Source organism: Aulonocara sp. 'chitande type north' Nkhata Bay, linkage group LG20, assembly GCF_057382095.1.
Source record: "Aulonocara sp. 'chitande type north' Nkhata Bay isolate Kocher_YH1m ecotype deep benthic linkage group LG20, A_spYH_male_GT1.1, whole genome shotgun sequence".
NCBI lineage: Eukaryota > Metazoa > Chordata > Actinopteri > Cichliformes > Cichlidae > Aulonocara > Aulonocara sp. 'chitande type north' Nkhata Bay.
The window spans coordinates 1,611,079-1,635,278 of NC_141363.1; the positions used below are offsets into that span (position 1 = coordinate 1,611,079).

At 39.7% G+C, this 24,200-nt stretch overlaps 1 protein-coding gene across 1 annotated transcript in view; it reads right to left on the reverse strand.

The window, feature by feature from the left end:
- LOC147304765 (rho-related GTP-binding protein RhoA-D) overlaps window positions 1–13,032 on the reverse strand; it is a 19,840-nt gene extending 6,808 nt beyond the window's left edge. The window contains exon 1 of the mRNA XM_086278701.1: window positions 12,893–13,032. The gene's annotated coding sequence lies outside the window, so the exon portion shown is untranslated. The remainder of the gene's footprint in view (window positions 1–12,892) is intronic.
- Between the last annotated feature and the right edge of the window lie 11,168 nt (window positions 13,033–24,200).

Genomic DNA, 24,200 nt, shown 5'->3' on the forward strand with positions numbered 1-24,200 from the left:
ATGAAAACTCGTGGTGATTAATAAGCACAAATACACCTGAGCACACGTTTAAGCCTCTTTCAGACAGAAATGGTGGTCTGTGTGGCTAAAAAGACCCGTTTATGTTGCCTTTGCTCATTCATACCAAACAAAAACAGCATAACGCCACTACAGTGCATGCTTTCACATGGCATGCCAGCATCCCAGTATCAGAGGCATGACGCCCCAGTCCTTTGTGAAACAGGTCTGGGCGCTTGGCAGCCATCTTGAAATGCCTCTGGGTTTTTAAAGCTTAACGACAAGAGTGTGTGTGTTTGTGTGCGTCTGGGAGTGTTAATTAATACTCTGCTGATTATTTCTGCAAATTACTTTCCGTTGAAGTTCTTTACTTTTACCGCCATCTTCCTGTTGCAGGATGTTTCCACAGACTTAAATGCCACACCTCTCATTATCTTTCACATGAGTGCCACCAGGAAAAGCCTGAGTGGAAAAGCCAGTGACTCATCACCACTAATCAAAAGTCCTATCAAATACTCATATCATTGAAAATAGAATAATAAAGATAAAAAAAGTTGTTTCCTTAAAAATGTTCTGTGGGTGGAGCGCCGTGTCGCCGTGGACTCTAAACCTTCATAAAAGCTGAAGCTAATATTTTCTAGTAGCTTCTGAAAGCCTACTTACAATGAACCACTGACCCTGAACAAGCCTCCATCATGTTGTGGGCCTCAGTCATTCTCCTCCCCTCGTGGGAATAACAGCTACTAATTTTTACCACGAGAATAAAGACGATCGTTCCGTCTTCTTTTTTCTTCTACACATTAAATCAGGACAGTGTGTTGTCAGTTTGTCTCTTGAGAGAGCCACCTGTTCTCTCTGATAGCAGGCTGCTGCTCCCCCATACATCATACTGTCACTGCCAGAGGAAAGACACACAAACTCATCCAGAAACACATGCACACGTGACTTGGAGCTACAGCGCAGCCCCAGAAAGCTTCACAAAATGGGGCTAGTCCTGCAGAGTTTGTGCTGTGATAAAATAATGCGGCATATTGATGATCGTGGCACTCAGAGCAGGCTCCCCACTGTGACAGTGGCAGCAAATGGTGCTTACTGGGGATAATGGCCCCTTTACTTTGCATTAATGTGTCTGTGTGTGCATACTGTGCCAGGACAACGACAGGAGCAGGCACTACGAGCGCTCGTTCCCTAAATAAGAGTTACATACCGGTGTGTTCCATTACCCTTAGATTGCGGATAGAAACAATTCACTTAAAACCTTCATACAATATTCATACCATACACGGTTATAAAATATTCACACATATAAGATCTGCATTTTTTCTCATGTATTATGCAAGATCAAAAGCAAATCAATGAACTAATACAACAGTAAGTAAACACTAATAACCAGATTGACCACAGGGGGAGTCTTCTCAGAGATAAGTAGTGAACCGAGGCTTCTTTCAGGAGGTAAGAAAAGGAACTCTGATCAATTCATCTCACCCTAAAAAGTGATTTATGTCATCCTTACACATTTAAATAACCGCCAAGCATTGCCTCTGCTATTATCAATCATCTTTCTCGTTTATCTTTTAGACTCCTTTAAGTGACTTCCTGGTAAGAACAACATGAGAGCAACTGGAGAGGAAGAAGTGAAGCTTGTGGGACTTCACCAGTTTTGTTATTTACCATCATTCTTCCTCACCGAGTTTCTTCCACTGGGTCATTTTCAATAAGCTTTACTGGAAACGGAGCAAACAACCATTTTGTATTACAGTAGTAACATTGTCCATGCTGATCACTGCACAAAGGCCTCCCATAGTTAAGCATGTTAGGTTACTTGTTGTGCTGCTTGTAGCTTTGAATGTACACGTGGCTGCATTTAAAACACTTAACAAACTACAATGATATAAAACCACAACATTAACCTCATAAAAAGCAATTGCAAGAAATCCCACCCTCAACCTCCTACAGTTTTATTGTGACATGTTAGGCCATGTTCAAAAATCAGTAAGCGTGCCTTGGGTGTGTCACATTTACAAGAATGGGATCCATGTGATGTCACAGTGGCCTTGCACCTTAAACACAAACATCAACTGTTAAGCTTTGGGTCCAAGTAAACTTTACGGTCATATTTGAGAAAATTCCAGTCAAGGCGCTCTTCATATATCACGTTTACAAAACATGTGACCAGTGTATGTTGAAATGCACTTGTGAATAACTGCACTGTAGCAAGCTCTGTGGTACTACGATCACTGCTGAACAAGCACAGAGCCGAAGGCCGAGCTGAAGAAGAATGACAACATATCCTGAGTGATGAGCCATAGCGCACATGCAGCGACGGCCTAAGCACACGAGCCTCAAACAGGTCATATCAACGTGCGTGTTCGCACGTGTCTTAGGATGAACGAGCGGTTCTTGCATAATATTTGCCCTGCGTGGAGTAGCAAAGGACAAAGTTCTCATTTCCCACACAAGCAGCACAGATGCCGTTTTCTCCCTCGTTTCTCCTCGCTGGCAGGTTGTGACTCATATCTGCAGGGGTAACACATTAGCCAGTCTTGTTCACTTCAGGTGGTGGGGGTAAAAAAAACAAAACACAAAAATTGTCATGAAACACCAGGAGAAGGACTAAGACTAAAAAATAAATATATTTAAAACAATCTTCCTCTTCGTGACGTATGGACTGACCTCTAATCACAAACTCAAGGCACTCAAACAACCCTACACATAGTACCTCATTTGATTTGCTATCATGTACAGCAGAGGAGGGTGATTTAATGTTTTATATTATTTTATTTGGCTCACAATCTCAATTATTTAATGAACTGCATGAATCTCATCAATAAATCTATTACAACAACTTCCAAATGGCTCCAAATCTACAAAGCTAGATTATTTGTTGTGAAACAGTGAGGACAACACTAAATATAATGCAATGCAAAGTTGTAAGTTATTGAACTGAAGACAGTGGCAGCCAACAAAACAAGAGGGCAAACAAGCATTCTGAAAGACAGCAGAGATATTTCTGATCACAGCTTTCAGTGCGAAAGCAAAAAACCTTTTAGAAGGAATTAATTTAGCTCATCATTCTGCACCAAAAGATGGTAATCATCTTCTGACCAGCTCACCCAAACCTTTAAACAGCTTCTCTTCCAATAACACCTACCAGGCTTGGCTCAGTGTCACTGTTTTGGGGGTTTTCCATTTGGTGGTAGTACCTGGGACCAGGTTTCAATTAAGCTGAGTCGAGCTGAAAATGAGACATCAGCAGACCGCATGCCACCGATTGACCACTCCTTCACAAGTCTCAAACCTGCCATTTTTGGAACTAGGCAAACACTGCTTCAATGATGAGGTGCAGACGTTACCATCACCTCCATGTCATCCATTGTTTGTTTTGTGTTGCATACAAATGACATCACAGGATTTTTTTGGGCCGTGTTACTGTAATGATCCCACCCACATTGATGTGGTGCTCAACTGCAATGGAAAAGGACAGAGTACAGTAGAGCAGAGCCGAGTAGGTGCAAGTGGAAAAGAGGCATAGATGGCCCAGTGGATTTCAATTTCCTTCTCTTGATGTCTCGAGCGTGCCAGCTGCTGTATAACACCCTGCTGTGCTGTTGAAAAGCACAGCGCTGTGAGTGGGTGAAGCAACTGTGAAGCTGCATTTAGATTTTTGTTAACAGGCAGCTGTTTTGCATAATTGGTACTGCGGAGTTCAACACCATCAGAGCTGATATGGGTTTAAAAAAAGCTTTTGTTTCCAGAGGAGCTTCGACTTTTAAATGACGACTATTTGAACATCGATATTTTATTCTTGCCACAACGAACATTTCTGTGTTCTACAAAACACATTACAAAAATCATCATAAACCACTTTAACGTCCATGTAATGCTCATCACCTGTGTATATGCAGCTTCTGATTCATTTGAGCAAATTCATTCACTCTGCCAATGTAGCCAAAAAACAACGAAGGGCTTTAACTTTACTGGACAGTGATTAGTGCTGGATGACACGTCAGCATGCATTCTTACAATGGATTTTTGAAAGAGTAAAGTCTAAGACAATATCAGTTATATCGACATAGACTGGTGCTATTACATAAAAGTTTCTTTTGTAAAACTGCGGCAGCGTTTGCATCTCTACTTCAATAAACTCTTCCGACTTATGCAACCCCACCCCCACTCTCCATCCTCGTCCTCTGCTGGGCATCTCTAGAGGAGATGCCCAGTGTGGGCGCAACAGAAAAATAATATCTCCAAGTTTGAAGATGTATGTTAACTTAATAATACAACAGCAAGTTCGTATAGACAACATACTGAGGAAAAAGTCACCCGGAGACAGCAGTTTTGCTTCTTATAAGTTTTATATTTCAGGCTTCGTTAGGTCTGAAGTTTAGAGATGTGGGCTGCACAGTTTAAGCTATACAGCAGTTATCTTGACAGTTAAACTGTTGAAGATAAAATACATTAATCACATTTAATGTGTCACCAATACCTCAAGCAGAGGACGTGAGGAATGCACACGTTCACCTCCCCCTCAGAAACATGCCACAGGGATTATCGTGCCTTGTACATTCCTGTTAGTCGTGTCGCCTGCCGGATGTCTTCCAAAATACTAGATCACAACTCAGACTGAAGACCCAGAGAGTACACAGGCCCAAACAGGCAAAACCGGGGTGATTCAGGACAAATCTGAGAATATGACTGAAGATCTGTACCAACAATCCCATTTTCCATCAGGTCTGACGCAGAAGCAGGAAAAGGGCAGAAACATACTTGTTCTGAGTGCAAACAGAAAAATTTAAATTATCTGAGTGTCTGAACTTCCTGTTGTTCAGAGGTAGGGAGACGATACTCAATCTCTCATCTTCACTTAAAGAGACTACCAGCATCTGACCAAAGGTGGGAAAAAATATAGAATTAGTTGATCATAAAATCATCATTTTACTCGTCAGCAAGTCCTCCGTGTGACCAGATTCATCTCCCATATTTTCCTTTTCCATGGGAAGCAGCACAGCGCACCCGTGCTAGCTGTAAACTGACTGTACACTTCCAGGTGATGTATGAACAAACAGCTGTTAAAGAAAAATATTAACTGGGTATTAGCAGTTCACAATCTGACACAGTGGTTGGCCAAAGCTGCAAAGTGCATTCCATGCGATGATTAATGTCGGGTCACTAAGCGCTCACACACAGCCCTGTCTGACTGTGTAAAAATGTGGGAATACATAAGCCATGAGGAATCTCTCACCTACTTTCAACACCCCTCACCCTTTTCTTCTGAACACACAACATCCCTCTACAGCATCGCTGACTTTCTGTCTGCCAGAAAACAAACAAACACATTTTCTAGGATCATTGATGTTTTTCAAGTCAATCTGAGGATTACTTTCTTGATTAATTGGTTGATTAATTAATTGTGTGATGTCTGAAATGTAAACATGAAATTAATGTGAGCTGAAGTAAAAAATGACAGAGACAGCAAAACTAAGTTTCAGTGCGAAAGCGATCGGGGACTATCCGTCTACCTGCAGGGAGTGTATGCCATCGATGGAGACAGTGTACAAAGTATGTGGTACAACTAGAGCTGGGCGATATGAGATTTTTTCATATCACGATATGTTTTTTTCATTTCAGGCGATAACGATATCTATCACGATATAAGCCAAATAACTATATTTGTAAGATTTAAATGTGCCGTTGCTCACAAGTAAAATGTGAAATAATAAGCAGCTTGTTTTTATTTAAATATTTATTTCCCATAATAAGTTCAACAGGGTAGATGTACTTAAGGAACATGAGACTTTTTCAGATAAATAAAGGCAAATATTACAAACTACACAAAAGGCAGCCGCTAAAGCGTTTAAGTTTCAAAATAGAACAAATGAAACAGACTAAACTGTCAATTCCACTTAGAAACAAAATATTAATTCTAAAAATAAATCTTAGTTTGTTTTACAGAAGAACAGACAAAACTGACTAACTTTTGTCAATATCAAATAAACTGAGAACTAAAAGGAAATTCTCAATCTCTCCTTGTTGTATAGCTGAGCTTTTCAAACAGTTTTAACAGTTACTTTAGTCTGACAAAAGCCGAATGACGAATTAGCGCTTCCAGTCAGAGACTGAGGCTACGTCCACACGTACACGGGTATTTTTGAAAACGGAGATTTTCCGTTTTCGTTTTGAAAAATAATCCCGTCCACACATAAAGGCAGAAATGAAGGAAAACGCTGCTATGAACATGCCAAAGCAGCAGGTGGCGCTAGATTCCTAACCGTGCAGAAATGTTGGCCAATCAGAAGTCTAGAAGCCTCGGTGGGAAAAAGTAAACAAAGCTGGGGCATAGAAGCAGAACAGAGTCGTATGTGTGGAGGGACAGTAACTGTGTGTATATGTAAGCATTTAAACACTGCAGAGAGCAGAATTAACAGTATTGTAGAAATTCATTTCACCGAAACAATAACGTGGCGCAGTGTGACGCATGCACCAGTTTATTGTATTTCCAGACTTGTTTTCGGCACAATTTACAGTGCACGCTACTCTGTTTTTTGTCAGACTTGAAATAGCCGAAATACCTTCACACTACGGAGCTTCTATGGCTCTTCCGTTCGACAATCTCTCCGGCGTTGGAACCATCATCTGTTTTCTCTTCGGTCACGCTCGGTTGATTTTTCTAGTCGGCACACTCATTTCCTCCATTACCCGCTGGCTGCTTCCCAAACAAACACACGTGTGGCTTGGCACTTGTGCTGTACGTAACAAGTCACGCGACGTGACGCTGCGGCTGTGATTGGTTCGGCTCTGCGCTACTTAATTTGGATTGGCTGACCTTTTTTTTTTTTTTTTAAGAGGACAAGAGCGGCGAAGTCTATCGCGATAGCTTAATTTCTCTATCGAGTAAAAGTTATATCGCGATACATATCGTTATCGTTCTATCGCCCAGCTCTAGGTACAACCAGTCTGTGGCTACTCCTGTTTATGCTGCCATTGGATTGTCAACTAGCTGTCGAGAAGTGTGACGTTATAACATTACGAAGAGTTAAAAACAATCAGAAGTGTCTGCTGCAGCCACTGTCTACATTTTTTCAAGCTGTATTATTATTATTATTATTATTATTATTATTATTATTATTATCATCATTTTATTTTTTACATTTTTAAATATATTTTTAATCTTTAATAGGGTTTTTGTGCTTCTCCCATTCCTGGTGAAGTTGCATAGTCATCTTTCTGTGCACTGTCTTTGTGGAAACCCATATGCAAACAAACAACATTTTTGGTACTATAAATCACAGATTAAGGAAAAGTACAAACAGGATTCAAAGCACATCACAAAACTACAGCTACATTCCAAAACCAGGCGATCGTGGCTCAAGAGTTGGGAGTTTGTCTTGTAATCGGAAGGTTGCCGGTTCGAGTCCCGGCTCGGACAGTCTCGGTCGTTGTGTCCTAGGGAAAGACACTTCACCCGTTGCCTACTGGTGGTGGTCAGAGGGCCCGGTGGCGCCAGTGTCCGGCAGCCTCGCCTCTGTCAGTGCGCCCCAGGGTGGCTGTGGCTACAATGTAGCTGCCATCACCAGTGTGAATGTGTGGATGACTGGTTGTGTAAAGCGCTATACAAATACAGGCCATTTACCATAATAATTAAGTCAATTAACCTGTTCTCATAAACAACAACTCGAAAATGAAAGTCGATTAATTACCAATCCCTAAGTGGGGCCATGCATAACGCTGATCAGCATTTTTCTTAAATTTCCTTAAACATTGTCATTAAAAAACATTTACATTATTTTTTGCCAATCAACTAATCTATCAATCAAATACTGATTATAAACCAAAGCACTAACAAACAAAGTCTAAATTATTGGTAGTCTAAATACAGCTGATATTTTGAACTGTGTCTTAAAAGCACTTTCAGTATCACAACTGGCAATTTCAGACTGGATATTTTCTTTTTTCATTAATCTGCTTTGATGAATTGCTTTGTTAAAACAAACCCACCTGTAATACCCAACATTCACATTCACCAAGCACCTAGCCATGCAATCTGCAAGAACACATCATTATAATGAGCTCACTAAATTTGAGTGGTTTAACAGGATGCCACTGTTTCAACAACTCAGATTGTGAAAATTCTTCCCACCTTGATATTCCACGATCGACTGCGAGTGATTTTATTGCAAAGTGGAAGTGTTAAGGAACAACAGCAACTCAGCCGTGAAGGGGCAGACCATCTAAACCATTCTTAACATCAGCACAAAAACATGTGCCACTTTATGGCACGGGTTTCCAGGATGAGTACTTCCTCTTGGTAAAATGTGAAGGCAGCCCCAGAACTTTTATCCCTCGAATCCATGTAGTTCGTCAGTCATCCAGGTCATGGTAGTAAGAGCTAGGAAAGAAACTGACTGGACTTCTTTAAGTTTTGTAAAGACATTTTCCCCTCTCAGTTCTGAACTGAAGGAGCATCTTGTATTAGAGGTAAAATGTCTTCACGTTGAGTCACTTTCCTTCCAAGCTACTTAGATGTTTATCTCTAGAGTATATCCTAATATACTGGTCAGCCAAGCTAACATTTTCAAGGTTGAATCAAACTTAAGAGCAGAAGTGACTGCTCAAGATCCAGGCCAGGGAAGGAGCTAAAGTCAGAGAACCTAGCTGGAGCCCAAAATAGGACAGAGCCATTGAGACTCACCCAACCCAATTTATCACCGTGCACACAACTCGGCTGAGAGCAGAGGACGAAAGAGAGAAATCTCACACAGAATCATCCCTTCACCCGCCTCTTGGTTGCAGTACAAACAAAAGTCAGAAAGCTGGAGGGAGGAAAGCGAAGCACTGTGGTCAAAACTAGAACACGAGTTGCTGCAGCAGCAAACGATATGGAGAAACTTAAAAGCATTAAAGTGCAGCAACGAGGCCTTTGATTAATATTCCATGAGTATAAAATAAACAAATCTTTGAATTAGTCATGGGCTGTCTTGGGAAAATAGCTAATCAGGACTTGGATAGAAATGAGGAATGCATTTTCGCTTTCCAAGATTATAAAGTGTGCATATGCACAGACACGCACCAGCTCGGCGTGGTGAAGGAGCCGACTTGATTGCACCCTGTTCCTAACTCTGTTTGCTCTTTTAGCTCCTCTTTTCTACCCATCCTCCTCCAGGCTCTTGTTCTCAATCAGCCCTCATCTCATCCCTCGCGTTCTCCCTCTGTGTTGCAGTGTGATGTCACCATCAGGGAGCTAATGTTGCATATCCTTAGGGCGCCGCATCCCTGCTTCTTTCTGATTCACACACGCAGCACAAATGAAATCTGAAAACGAAAGCTGACACACATGTGCACAGCCTGTATGGAGTCAATCCTCCAACTGTGTCTCTCATCTGTCCTGTCAGCCTGTGAAGCGAGTGCATTTTATCGAATGTAGCACTGAATCCTCTGAAATGGCTCATCAAATCTTATTAGGTTTAGCCATCAACAGTTGGAAGTAATTGAAGGCGAAAAGAACTACAAACCAACTACAAAGGCATGATCTTTAGATGCTGACAAGAATAATCAAAAACATGTTTTTACACTGTCTGAAAAGATGTATCCAGTTAATAGCTGCAGTCCAATTAGGCTAAAAACTGAAGCGCCAATTGCACAACTATTAGGATTGAAAGAATATAAACGGAGGGTTGCAAAGAACAATTATGTTCATTATTGATTTTCAAGATTAGTCTATATTTTTTTGGCAATGCAGTGTAAAGAGGACTTCTTTAAAATGGCTTTTTTAATGCAGTCAGTACTACAAAAGACGGGGAAAAACCAGCAGAAATCAGAACTGATAACTGGTGACACCAACTGAAAGCATTTACCAAAGAGCAGCCAAACGTTCTGCTGGAGCAAATACAGTGTCGATCCAAGCAATTTCCCAAAGGGAATCTTGACTCAACATGGAACAGGCTACAAGAGTCTGAGAGAGCAGTACTTCTGAAGTCTGTCAGGAGAAAAAAAATGTTTACATTATCCTTTTAAGGCTTCCTGAAACCTCAAACCCCAAGATCCAAACAGGAAACACTCCCAGACTTTTTTTTTCTCTTTTTTTGTCTGCATGCTGCCCATGTGTGGTACACCCCACATCCAACGGATGCAATCTTCCATGCAGCCATGCTTGTCGATTGCAGACAAATGACTAGAAAACTGAAAAACATGTGTGCTTCATCAGCGTGTAAAACAAGCTCCAGTTTGATCCGTTTCCAGGAAGACTGGCTTTCTTGGAAATCGCTACTATTGGAAGGTGGTCCATTCTAATACTTTGAAGATCTATAAGCACATCAGCTGATAAACACCTATGGTTTTAACAACCTTCGAACTCCCCATAGAAAGGAAAAAAGATCAAATCTCAGCACTCAAATCTAAACAAACCCTCCCATTTTTTAGCACCAACTTCCTAAATCGTTGTGTTTTACGTTTTTATCGAGTGCTAGTAGTGTGCTTCCTAAAGGTTAGGTGGCCGCAATCAATCGTTGAAAAGTAAAAATACAGCAGAGCGGGTCAGTCAAATGTCAAGAGGAACAAAACGAGGTGCAAACACCAGGGTGAAAGGACCTCTGGCTATAAAGGCATACATGCAGCTTTTGATCCACATTAGTCTTTCATGAAAGCTTTCATGACCTACAAAGCTATTCAGCTGTCTGTCTGGCCTCAATACTGGAAAAAGACGAGAAAAGGTCACATACTAAAAAAAATAAATAATAAATGGATCTTTGGCAGTTCCATCAGTTGGAGACAACGTCTTATTTTTAGAGGAAATACAGTCCTCTGTGAGTATTTTAGGACAACTTAAATCCTATACACAGAACAAGGCCTGTTCCAGTAATAGTTAAGGCCTAATGGACGTGTAGTTGTCCATTTGTTTTTTACTCCCCCTCAAGTCGAGCTTTTCTGCCGTAAACAAAACTGATGAGCAACTGGAGGAAATGGGAAATTTTCTCATTGGCTAATGATTTGCGACTAATCCTCACTTGCGACTCTAATAACGACCATATTATCCAACCCATTTTTTTATTCAGTATAAAATGAAACTAGCAACCAAGACCATAAAGATAAGAAAAGTGCTAACTGAGGTCACATGTGAAGGGAGCCGAGGACTTATTTCCCATAGATGTCTATACAACCGAAAGTCTCTCCTGCTCACTATGAACCCCCCCCCCCCAAAAAAAGACAGTTCAAGGCACTTCTCAAACCCAGAAGCGATATCCCTCTTTTACACTGTCTATGCTTCTGATTAATAAGTGGATTGGGTAACCAGTCGATCGACAGAAAATTAATTAGCAGCTAAGTTTGATTTATCATCCTCATTCAAGCAAAAACAATAAGCATCAACATGGCTCTTTGCATGCAACATTTTACAGACCAAACGATTAATCAAGAAAATAACTCTCAGCTTAATCAGTAATGAAAATACCGCTAAGGATGCCTTTACTGCCTTTGTAGCTGGTTATTATATTTACACTGCTTAAACTCTTTGTGGAATCTTTGCTGTGATTAATGATGCAATATAAACAGTAAGAAATATGTGTAATCTGGGTTATCATGTTTATCCAGCGCATTATCGGAAAACCTTGCAATGCATTAATTAATGCTATGTTTTAACTTCATAATATCTGTATGGATTCTGAGTGTGTGTGTGTGTGTGTACTCTTTCCCGTGTGCATTCAATAGTATATCCACTCCATGGTCTACAACAATATCCCTACTTTCTCAGCCCTAACACTGTGGATTACATCTCGTCACACGGCCACATCCTTTAATACCTCAGATCGGGGATTTCCTTTACATTTCCCTGCACTGATTTTGTTTTGCTTGTTACACTGGGCAACACTTTCACTTCTGTCCACTACCTGCTGGGTCAGCAGTTCTGCTACAAAAAAAATGCATATATATATATTACATCATTCTTCCACAAAAATATTGACGTTGCAATCACACACGCGCGCGCAGTGGACAAACCGAGAAGACCCGTTTTCGAGGACTCTTCACGTGCAACATCCTGAGTGTGCGCGTCAGCCTCGAAAGATGGGAGCAGCTGAGTTGAAGAATAGCAGAGTTTTGCAGATTTGACTCTGGCGCAGACCCAAATACCGGCAGTGCAGTTTTGTTATGGTGAACATGCCAAGACAAGGGAACAAGTCGCTGTTGAGATGTGAGGGTCTGCGCTACAGAAGCCGAGCAGCACAACAAGGGTGTGGTGACTGCCAGAGAGGAATTTCTTCGGGACAGACGAATGTAGTCTTTTGGGTTTTTTTTATTTTAGTTCAGGTGAAAAGGACAGACTTCTGTCACCAAATATTAATAATTACATTTTTAAAAGCCACACAGTCGGTATCATGTATTCGAATAATTGAGCTTTCCGAGTATTCCTGCCTAAAAGAAATAAAGAAAAAACAAAAAAACATTTTGTTCCAGCTTACTGGACAAACAGGTTCTCAAACAGAAAGAACTTTCTCACAGCAATTAAAGACGGGCTCTAAGGCTCCACAGTTAAAGTCCATTTAGTTCAATTGCGCAAGTATCGAGTGGGTAGAAAGGCAACAACAACATCTTCTTTAGGATATGGTTGGAGAAAAACAAACAGGTGTGCCCTCCGTGTGTCCTTCTCCTTTGCCCCATTTTAAACATAATAATACGAATAAACGAACAATAATAACCTTAAAGACTGCTGGAAAACTTCTAAACAAGTAACAGGTTTCAACTCACCGAGGTGCTGCTGGAATCTTAAATGACTAAGGTTATCTCTCCACTCGAAGCGGTGCTTCTTAACTACTTTTCCTTTTAGTCTCAAGCGCTTTATTCACTCTACACGGCTCTCGGAGCTCCAGCCGAGTAAGCGTAAGTATAGAAGCATTTATTTCCTTACCTCTCTCAGACGTATCCTCTCAAAGTAGCGAAGAGCTCCGTGTTTCCCCTCCTGTGGTCGCCCTTTTTCCTGAGGAGCCGTAATCAGAGTGAACGGCCGAGAAGCAGCCTACAGATAACTGACTAGACCCTCCCTCTCAGGTGCATTCAAAGACCGCTCGGAGACTCAAAGTTCTTTTGGTTTCAGGTTCAGGAGTGTTTCGACTACCTGCTATTTTGTCAACAAGCTTGTTTTCGCCACTTGAAAAACAAAAGCAAGCTATAACTATCATAATTATGTATAATTATCACAAATTTGTCACAAAATCGACTGTCTAACTCAAGGTTCTGAGAAAATAAGACGAATGGGAAGAGCAAATTGAAATTTGGAGTTATAAGGTAGAAACTTTGAATTAATGACTTGAAATTTTGACTTATGGGTGGCAAAACAAACAAACAAACAAACACGCACACACATACATATACACTGATATGCACACACTCATCCCCCCTCCCTTTCCAAACGCCTTCGATGCTTGTTCCCTCCTGGGAACTCGGCGGGTCTGAGCCCGCGCTGGAATGGTAGCGCGAATGTTTCCTGTCCTCCCAGGAGCCCAGCATAAGCAGAGGTCTCTTTTTTTCCTCTTGAACTTTCCCATTGTAGTGTATATTTCAGTGTTTTTTCTGTAAAGCTACCGATCTCCGACCTGTATCCCCATGTGATGTCTGTGTTGTGTGTGTGTAAAGTCGGGGGGGATTCTATTTCACTGCAGGGCAACCTGCACGTGGCGAATAAAGCCTTGATTGATTGACTGATTGATTGATTGATTGATTGATTGACAGACAAACAAACAAACAAACAAACAAACAAACAAACAAACAGGAACGCTTCTGGTGGAAACAGCTTTCCACAGTGCTGTGTGTAAGACAGTAGAAATGCCATTTCCATTGTTTCTTCTTTTATTTAGTAGATGGTAAAGAACAGCATGAAATTCTCACATCAGAGATTCTAAAATGTTTGCAATTTTTGCACTGGAATGAAGATGCAATATAAAATTCTTATAAATTTACAAACTACACCATTTGGCAATGCAGGCAAAAGCCAAATCTTATACAATGTGTCACTCCATGCAACATAATACTCAATGTGGCTGCCCCTATTTTCAGATGTGAACAAGCAGTGATGCAAGCTGTATTAGTGGTTCTCATCACTTTACCTTACTGCAAAAAACAAAACAAAAACAAAAACTCCTGCATCCCTTTGGCGAAAATAAGACACTTTCGGCAGAGAGTGAGACACTGCATTCTTCTCCCAATGCTGAGCTTAAAAAAGTCTAACTGCACTTAAACATCGCACAGTGTTTTCGGGTGCCACCGCCTGCACGCTATTGGCTGACCGGATTTAACCGTTAAATTGGCCCTCCCCTTTACGGTTAAAGAATAATGACATCATTTATGTAAAGATTTTGTTTTCTCGTTTGTTTTTTATGGATATATTAAGTCTTCATTTTAATCTGCTGTCATTATTATTCTGTCCCCTCTGGTGCAGTCTAAGAAAATGGACTTTGACCCAAGTTATTTTCTCCCACAGTGCAACAGGAAATCACACAAGAGGGATTTAAGCTTTTTAACATGCCATTCCCTCGCAAGTTCATTCACCCCAGGGTGCAGTACGCTGTGAAAACACAGCACGAGCTCCGGGGTAGGGTGAACATTTCACCTACAGTATGAGCATTATTAAGCCACAATAGCCTATTATGAGCACTCACAATCATATCATAACAGTTCTTTAAAAGTCACATTAGGGAGTTTAATGGTACCCAAAGAGAAATAGCTGGAAGCAAATTTCTGGTGCATTAGTGTAAAAAACAAAGTCTTAGTTGTTGAAACGTTGGAACCACAAGCCTCAACAAGATGCAGTATGTAATCTGGACGGCTCTCTGCAGTTTCCATGGTAATACCCACATACTGTAGTTTCAAATATAACGGTACACATTGGCACCTCCCCGTGCCACAGAGTACTGATGCTATTTCTGTAGGTTGTTGCTGCTGCTGGCTGATGTGTGATTACATGAGGAAGATGAGTATTTGAGATGGAGCCACAGTTTGTAAAAGGAAAGCTGCAAACAGATTTACATGTTTGCCTCCAGCTGTTTCTCCACAAACTGCTATTATGACCCTTGCTAAATGGTTCATCTTGTAGCGTAATGTCTTTTGAGATGATGGTGCTTTGGACGCAGCAGTCTAGTGCTGAGAGCACCCCCCCCCCCCCCCCCTTTTTTTTTTTTTTTTTTTTTTTTGAATAGGCACACCCAAAGTCTGGTAGGATCTAAAGGAATCAAAGATTTGCAGTTTTAAAACTTAAAGTCAAGTCATTTGACTGGTGACTAAATTTGCTCAGATCTTTTATTTAGTGTGAGTTCGTGTTGTTAATTCGCTTTGACAGAGCTCAGTTTGGACATTTAAAATACCTTTATACCCCTGCCAGACTATGAACTGCTCCATAAAACAGAAAGAAGCTTTATAGTTTGCAGTAGATCATGAGGCATATTTCTTTGGATTAATCGTGATAGCTGACCCTCCATTTAACAACTGAGAGCCAAAGTCACAACATCGACAAGCTTCAGAGGCGTGACAGAATTTTGACATCTGCATCTAGAAGCACTTCTTCATTTTTTAAATGTGACAGCAAAAAAACAAAAAAAGGAAAAGAAAGAGAGAAAAAAGAACTAGCAGCAACTCAAATAAAACATGTCAACATTAACAACAAGGCTATAAAAACTCTGTTCTCTAAACACCGGCAGGGTCTGCTGGCTGCAATAAAATAAATATTGAGTATTCGTTGTTGTTATGGACCCGAAATAATCACTGTTCAGTGGTATGGATTATAATTGGTGTTTCTAGGATTTAATGCCACTGCTGAGTCTGACCAAAATACAGAAAAAAGTAAAAACAATTACATTAAAGGACATTCTGAGCAATGATCCCAGAGTGTGTCAGACACTTAATGGTAATCTTAATGCCCTTTACACTGGTGTAAATCTCCACATGTGAGTTACCTCCACATGTTAGGCTGGTGTGTGTGTGTGTGTGTGTGTGTGTGTGTGTGTGTGTGTGTGTGATTCCAACGTGTCGTCTTTAAATGTGCGTTAAATAAATTTGGATTGGAAAGGGAGTGAAAGAAAAGCCAAAGGAAAACTTCTGCTTTTGTGTGTGTGTTTGTGATGAACAGTCAAGACACACATCTTGTGTCAGACAATAAAACAACAAGCCTGAGCTGAGCTTCATCTGCAGTGTCCAGTATCACCAGCATAGATTGTTGCTCAGTCTGAATGACACAGAGGGGAAAATCTAACCACAGTACTAATAGTTAGCTCATACATTGTCACTAAAGGTCATTAATTTGGCCAAAAATGCTGTCATGACACTGATAATTACACGTCTTATGTTATTACAGTTGCATCACCGTCTACTTGACCCTCTGGGTCGTGAGCCAGCTTCCATAGGTTACATGCAGATTTCAGTCTTTCTTGTACCAGCAAGAACTAAGTTACACAAGTCATGAACTGTTTGAATGTTAAATGAAATTACACTTTGTAATGTTGCATGAAGAAGCAAACTGTAAGATGTAAACTCATACAGAACAGTGCCGATAGTAGATTAATCAGTGCTAGCACATCACCGTTATACAGTTTTATAGTCTGTGTTAACCACCAGCTGGACCGTGCTTCAAACATAACAGTGAAATATCATCAGATGAAGGTAAATCTGCTGGTGCGATATGAGCAGACATGCTGTTATTCGCTTGGATTCATTTGGGGCGATGTTAGTGTCCACCTGGTGAATGTAAATGCAGTGGCTGTTGCTTCTCGCTCTCTAGCAGCTCGTGAGGGAAACATCTGGTTGTGATAATAATTTTATGACGTTGTGAGATTTTGTTCAGTCGTAATTCACAGCGATGTGCCCATAAAAATCAAAATATGACAGCAAAGATTTGAATTAAATGAAAAGGACACAGGTGATTGGCAGTGTAGCCGACGATTTTGCAGAAAAACAGAAAACACTGAAGAAAAACGAGAAAAAAAAGACAAAACATGTTTTAAAAACAAGAAGAAGCACTCTTTACGTTCGCCAAGGCAGCTCACTCTCTGACCAGTATACTTTTATGTGAACAGTATGGTATTTTGCATATGTGCAAAAGTTTATAGTACAGTAAAAGTAACGCATTCTGGGGTCAACTTGAAAGAAATGTAGATGTGAAATGTAGATCAAAGGTCAAATGTGCTGTGATATTTGGATCCAAACTATAATGTGTTTATGCAAGTTCGACCTTACTTGTAATAGTTCAAAAGTAACCTTATATTTACAATCCTCATGTTCCATTTCCTGTATGTTCATATGATGTCAATACAAACAGTAAGAAACATAGTTTTAATTAGATGGTGACTATAGTGGAATCACAGCAACAAAAGAACCATGAAGTAAAATTGTTCCCTAATAGCCCCATACATTACCTGCTGTATGCAGGTTTGGGGAAATGCATAGAAAACAAACACTAATCCAATGTTTATGCTGCAGGAGAAAACTATAAGAACTATAAATAAATTACTGGAAAATAAATAAACCAACCAAAGGCTATTTATTAAACTATGCGCGTACAATTTTTATGATTTAGTTTATGCTAATACTGCACTGTGATGTACAAAGCACAAACATAATGTACTTCCAGACTGGATTCAGTGGATTTTAGAAATAAGAGAAATGAAAAGTGAACTAAGTGTAAAAGGTATGTTATAAATACAGTTGTCAGAACAAATGATTAAAAATATGTATATTTGCAAAAGTAACTTGTTGAATACTTTAACAGTAAGGCCATGATCACATATAAAACTGAGGTATAATTATAATTATTTCTACAAGCAAAATAGAGCTCAAAGGGTTTTGAATGAATTCTGATAAAACCGTGTAGGGGTGTAGAGCGGGCTCATGTTCAAATTTAATTTGCATTCACCCTGGTCTTCACGGTCAGCTCAGTGATTTATTGGTCAAAAATTGACAGTTAGAAGCTATGATTCTTACAAGTGTGGTGTGTGATGTCCACATGTAAATAGAATCATTTGAAGATTAAAAAAATTACATCACATTTGACCTCTGATGTCTCCTGTAAGGTCAATAGACTGAGCTGAAGGTCAAAGTGATAATAATCCCATATTTATTAAAAGCTATGAAAATCTGTAGCTATCTGTGTGCTAAGCAGATAGTGTTCATTGGGTTTTAAGCTGCCGACACGACAGAAAATTATGAAACCAAACATTAAAGTGGAAGAGAACATAGCCAAACACTGAGCTGAAATGTAATGCAGATTCTTTTACCACTTTTCAAATGCTCACATTATTCTCACGCTATAATTTTTCATACTTTGTTGCTATTAAAAAGAAAGCAATTAAAGATGATCTAATGTTTCCAGAGTCCTTGGCTCTGTCAAATAAATGCTGGGCAGTATAACTTTTCTCATATTTTGAAACTAAAAACTAAATCATGGAGCAGTGCAGTATCCTGTGTGTGTGACATACAAAATTATAGAAAGAATAAGTCGCCATCAACAAAGTTGATGCACCAACAAAACAGATAAAAATGTAGGCGTGTAAGAGGGTTTTTTTTTTAACCTTTAGAGCTTCTGATTATATCTTTTTGTTTCTTTTTGTTTCTACTTGCATGTCTCTTTTATTAAAGCAATTTTAAGAGATTAGCTTGTGTGATATTGTTTAAACTGCCTCTTTTATCAATTTATCAAAGCTTAGATAATCCAGTATCGTGGTTATACAGTACCTTCACCCCAGGACACGACATTGAAAGTCAATGAAAATCTCTGTGAAGCCAAAAACTTGGCATCTCTCATCTTTTTCCCACGCGGGGCAGCACGGATCAGTGAACACAGAAAACAAGGGAACAAGCTTGAGGCTGCTGTGAACTACTGAGTCACCCAACATGTCCCTGGGGAAGTTTACTCATGAGAGTGGAGCTCAGCTAGACGTCCTCGCTTCACCCTTTCGGCTCTATGGCTGCTGAAATGTGAGGACACACTGACACCCAGTGGTGTTAGAGACGTGGCGCAACAGGCATGTATATCAGTGTGTTAGACGGAGCAGTGAGGCACACCGATGACAAAAGACAGACGGGAATTTCATCAGCTCTAGTTTGATGCGACTTTTTATGGTTTTGCTTGGCTGCCACTGATCTCATAAAACAACCACCTGACATGGTGATAGAAGAAAAAGTGAGCCCGCATCTTGGTCTATGCTTATCAGAAATGCTGTGAGGGGAGGGGGGCAGCACATTACAACTTGAACTGTGTCTTGTGATAATAAACCAAATATTTTCGTTTTTCGCAATTCTGATCAGACAAAACCAGATTTGTGAAAATGACTCACTATGGAATTTAAACAAACATTGTTCACAGTGTTTGAGACCAAAAACCTGATCAGAGTAATCAGAATATACACGTGACACATCAATAATAAAAGGAAATATTGGGTGCATATTTATGAAGACATTTTATCCTTTATGTGCTTTATCAGACTCTCAGTGGAACAAAACACTTTATCATGAAATAACTTTATCATGCATCTATGATTTGATCCTTTTTTTTAAATCTATATGGCATCAACAGTGAATAGTGTATACAGGTCTGACCACCAGAGGGCCTTCAATTCCAACATTTAGATATTAAACTGAGCCCTTCGGTATGGATTTTTCTCTTCATGATTGCTTAACATTACACACACACACACACACACACACACACACACACACACACACACACACACACACACACACACACACACATATGTATATGTGTATATATATATATATATATATACATATGTGTATATATAGCCACACACACACACACGCACACATATACATATACATATACATATATATATATATATATATATATATATATATATATATGTATATGTATATGTATATGTATATGTATATGTGGAGATTAGAATTACATTTAACTGCACTGACAACCTGTGAACCACCACTGCCTACTTTTCCTGTTCAGTTAAGCCTTCAGAAGATAACTTTAGGATTTTTAAACTGGGCCAGATTCGACAGAAAGGGATTGTATTTCTCTGTAAGATGACATTTTTAACCACCGATCTCGTCTGCCTCCTCCTACTCCTGCTTAGAGCTGACTTTTCTTCAAAATACTGCTATTAGTAGCAGTGAATGTGGGCTCGCTGGTTCTTTCCTCTCTAAAGTGTCTTTTATCTTGGCTCCCTCTGGTGTCTTTTCCTCAGTAAGCTGGAGTCAGTTGAGTAAAAGACACTGCTGGGAACCCAGAAAGAGTGGGTAAAAATTCCCCCTGCTGCCTCTCATATAAAATGCTCCCAAATTGCAACCAATGGTCTGCGCAGCTTATCATTAATCATTAGCAGATCTTGTCATCAGGGGGAAATGAGGAGGTCAGAGAGAAGAGGGGTGAGCAGGTGGAAGAGCGGGGGCTGAGATGGATGAATGAATTCAGTGTAGCCCCACTGGCGGCGTACACAAACAGACTAGATTGTTTCAGTGGTCGTGCTTTGCACAGTGATGTCCCTGCAGAACACATCTGTATGAATGGGATGTTGTGTGACTATCAGGCAATTTAAACCTGTGCGAACGTGCATCCAGGACGGACAAACTCCTTGTTGGGAGGGGTTAAAAAAGATTGCCACCCTCTTGTAAGGATTTACGGGGATGAGAGCAGCGCAACATAAAAACGAGGAATTGAGGAGACAATAGAAGTTTTATCCTATTTCACTTGGGCCAGATATCCAGCTGTGCTGCTCAAATATGTAAAGCCAAAGGGGCGCGTCCCTGCTTGTGTTTGTGTCAGACCCTCTAATCCAGCTTATATACACAGGGCCACAGTGTACCAGGGTGTTAAATCCAACGATGGGTTATGGGCACAATATCTTTTAATACTTTTCAATTCAAGTGGAAGAACATTCTGGAACAATAATACACGTATATATATATATATATATATATATATATATATATATGCATCTGCAGAAAACTTTTCTCTTCAACCTCCAAATTGAGCCCTTTCTGTCTGATCCCATCCTGATAAGAACTAAAGCTGTTTATGAGATTTAGAGGAGGAAAGAGGGAGAATAAGGCTGTGAGAGAGAAAGACAAAAAAACAACTGAGAACTAGAGAGGATTAAAAAAGATTGAGAGAAGGAGCACGAGATTTCCTGTCCCTGAACCGGTAGTGCAAAACAACATAATCCCAGATTTTTATGGGCACTATTTTTGCTGGAAAGCTTTTGGATTATGAGTGGCTGTTGCTTTATATCGCCTGTATGTCATTGTGTAAACATGACCCCACGGCCTGCTGCTCAGATGAGGGAAGCTGAGAGACCGAATACAAGTGTAAACTAGGCAAATGACAGGAGAGGAGTTTTCCTAAGGTTTTTTTATTTATCAAGAATGAAGCTAAGACATCTCTCAGACATAATTTCTGTTTTCCACATTACTGATCCTCTGTAGTTTTAAAAGCAACCTTTCTTCAAATGTATGTGTGTTTGGGATTTCACAGGCACTGTGAGGGCCAGAATGGCTCATAAAGTTGTGACATAATCTCCACCTTGATCACTGAATATTTTAAAAAGTCATGGAAACGAGTCTCGTTGCATCATCTCTTGTTGCACTGCGAGAGCTTTCCAGCTGGTGTGCATATCATCACACATGTATGGGATAACTGACTCCCATCCACACATGGGTATCCGATAAATTAAAGGCTCATCACACTGAGTCACACCCTTTTTCTAGAGGAGCCGGGGTGCTTCCAAAAATGGTGTCGCCTAATTCCTAAACTCAAACATGTCATTGTTTTGTGTCATCCTTATCATGGTTGATAGAGGTAAGGCAGCAATTATCCACAGTTTTATGTTAGCAATCTATCAAAACATCAATCCAGAGACAATTAGGCACCTACAGAAAATTATTAAATAATTGCACAGTTCTCCTACAGGGATTTAGAGTGAGTTTGAACCAGTTGTTTACTCTGATGGCTCTAATAATATTGTTTTCAGACACATCAGTTAGGTATTCTCAACAAAAAAGGGGCTTAAAAGCCGCTGCAACCTACTTGCCCAGATATAAATGGAAGACACACAGATAACAACCAGGTGATAAAGATATCAAAGCATTTGCTGTAGCAACAGAAGGGCTTAGTATTATCGTTGGGAATTAGTTGAGGTCAAACAGAAAGCCAAAGGGTGAATACATTAGATTTACCAGGTAGTCAGAAACACAACTGCAATGTTACTGAACGTTTCTCAGTAGTGTATTTACTGTAATGAAAACACTTGTTGATTACTGGTTGACCAAATTAACTTAAAGGTACAGTAAATCATTTGGAGTTGGATTAATGGGAAAAAAATACTGTAGTCATAAATATACATTAATTTGTATGTAATTACATCTTCCATTAAACTGATGGATTCTCATAAACTATGAATTAATCCATTAAAAATACATAGGATCAGGCGCCGGTTTGTGGAGACTGTAACGGTGTCCCACCACCCTGCCACATACATACTACGCCAAAGGTGGAGGAGAGAACTTGTTCACATGTTGTGGAGGCAAAAATGTAACTTATTTATGCAGCTGCAGAATCAAGATAAAGTATGAGGAAACATGTTTTATGTTTGAGTCTCCTTCAACAATGAAGCAAAAACGTCAGGAAAGAGACAACCTCTGAATAAAACGTTATCCGGTTCTTCCTCGTGTCAAGTCTCGCAGACGTACGACCCTCCTGTGTCGGAATAGCGAACAAAATGCCAGCTAAACAATAACAACACTAGTTATTTATAAGATAACGCTATGTTAAGCTCAATTGTCCAAAAAAATCATGCTTTCCATCTGATAAACAGTTTGATGACATCCTCACTTCATATAAAAGTTTATTTGCTAAGTATCCAAGTCCAACAATATCTTCTAAGAAAGTTTCACTAACAGAGGCTGACAGCAGAAAAGTTCAACAACTCACCTCAGTATGCTGTCATCAAGCTAAAGTGAACTTCATTGACTCACTGATTCATATCGCACCTCTTTCATAAGATTTTACAGCTCTCCCCCAACTAAATTTAGGTTGTTCCAGATTAAGTCAGCAGTCAGATTTTCTGAATTCCCAGTTTGCATTTTTGGAATTTCAGAATTTTCAATTTCTTTTAATTAGGATCGACAACTCAGAAAGTGGGAGCAGCCCCACCAACCCTGACTAAACAATCCAAGATGACAGCAAACAGTTTAGGAAACTGTCAAACTTTTTTTTTTTTTTTTTATCCCTTATTTATCCAGGTAAAAATCTCATTTCCAAGAGAGACCTGGCATCATGGCAACAAAAGTCACATACCACATAGGTATATAACATTTAAAACAAATACAATATCCCATACAAACATGTGTAAAATATACAATAACAGATCAAATTAAGAGTACATTAAAAACAATCACACTGAGTAAAAGAGTTATTCTCTCGTTCCTTTAAAACAGACTTAAACTCTCCCAAGGTAACCAATTCTGATCATTTCAGTTCCTTCTGCAGATTATTCCAGGAAGCAGGGGCAGCGTATATAAAAGCCCTTTTCCCCAATTCTGTTCTGATTTTTGGGACAATCAGTTGTATGATTTTGTTCGAGCGAAGGTTGTATTGGTTGTGGTTTTTACACATATAAACACATAAATAAGATGGAACCAGCCCAAGGAGAGATTTATAGATAAAGATCAACCAATGGGAGAGTCTGCGAATATGCAAAGATGGACATTTAGCAGCAGCATACAAAGAACAATGATGTACATGATTTCCATAGCCAGTAATAAAACGTAAAGCACAATGGTACACAGTATCCAAGCTCTTTAGGTAGTGGGCAGGTGCATTCATAAAAAGCAGGTCACCATAATCCAATAAAGGTAAAAAGGTTGCACGAATCAAATGTTTTCTCACTTGGAGGGAGAAACAGGATTGGTTTCTAAAAAAGTAACCTAGTTTTAGTTTTAACTTCGACACAAGCCTTTGAATGTGAGTCCTAAATGACAAATTCTGATCTATAATGATCCCTAGATACTTGTAAGATGTGACCATTTCAATTTCAGATCCTTGAATTGTTTTAATCTTAGGAGACGTAGCTAACAACTCTTTGCCATTTGAGAATAACATGAACTTGGATTTCTCTGGATTTAACACCAACTTAAGTTGAGTTATGAGTTATGAAACTGTCAAACTTTTGATCTGTCCTGCCTCTGCTGTGTATTTGAGATTTACT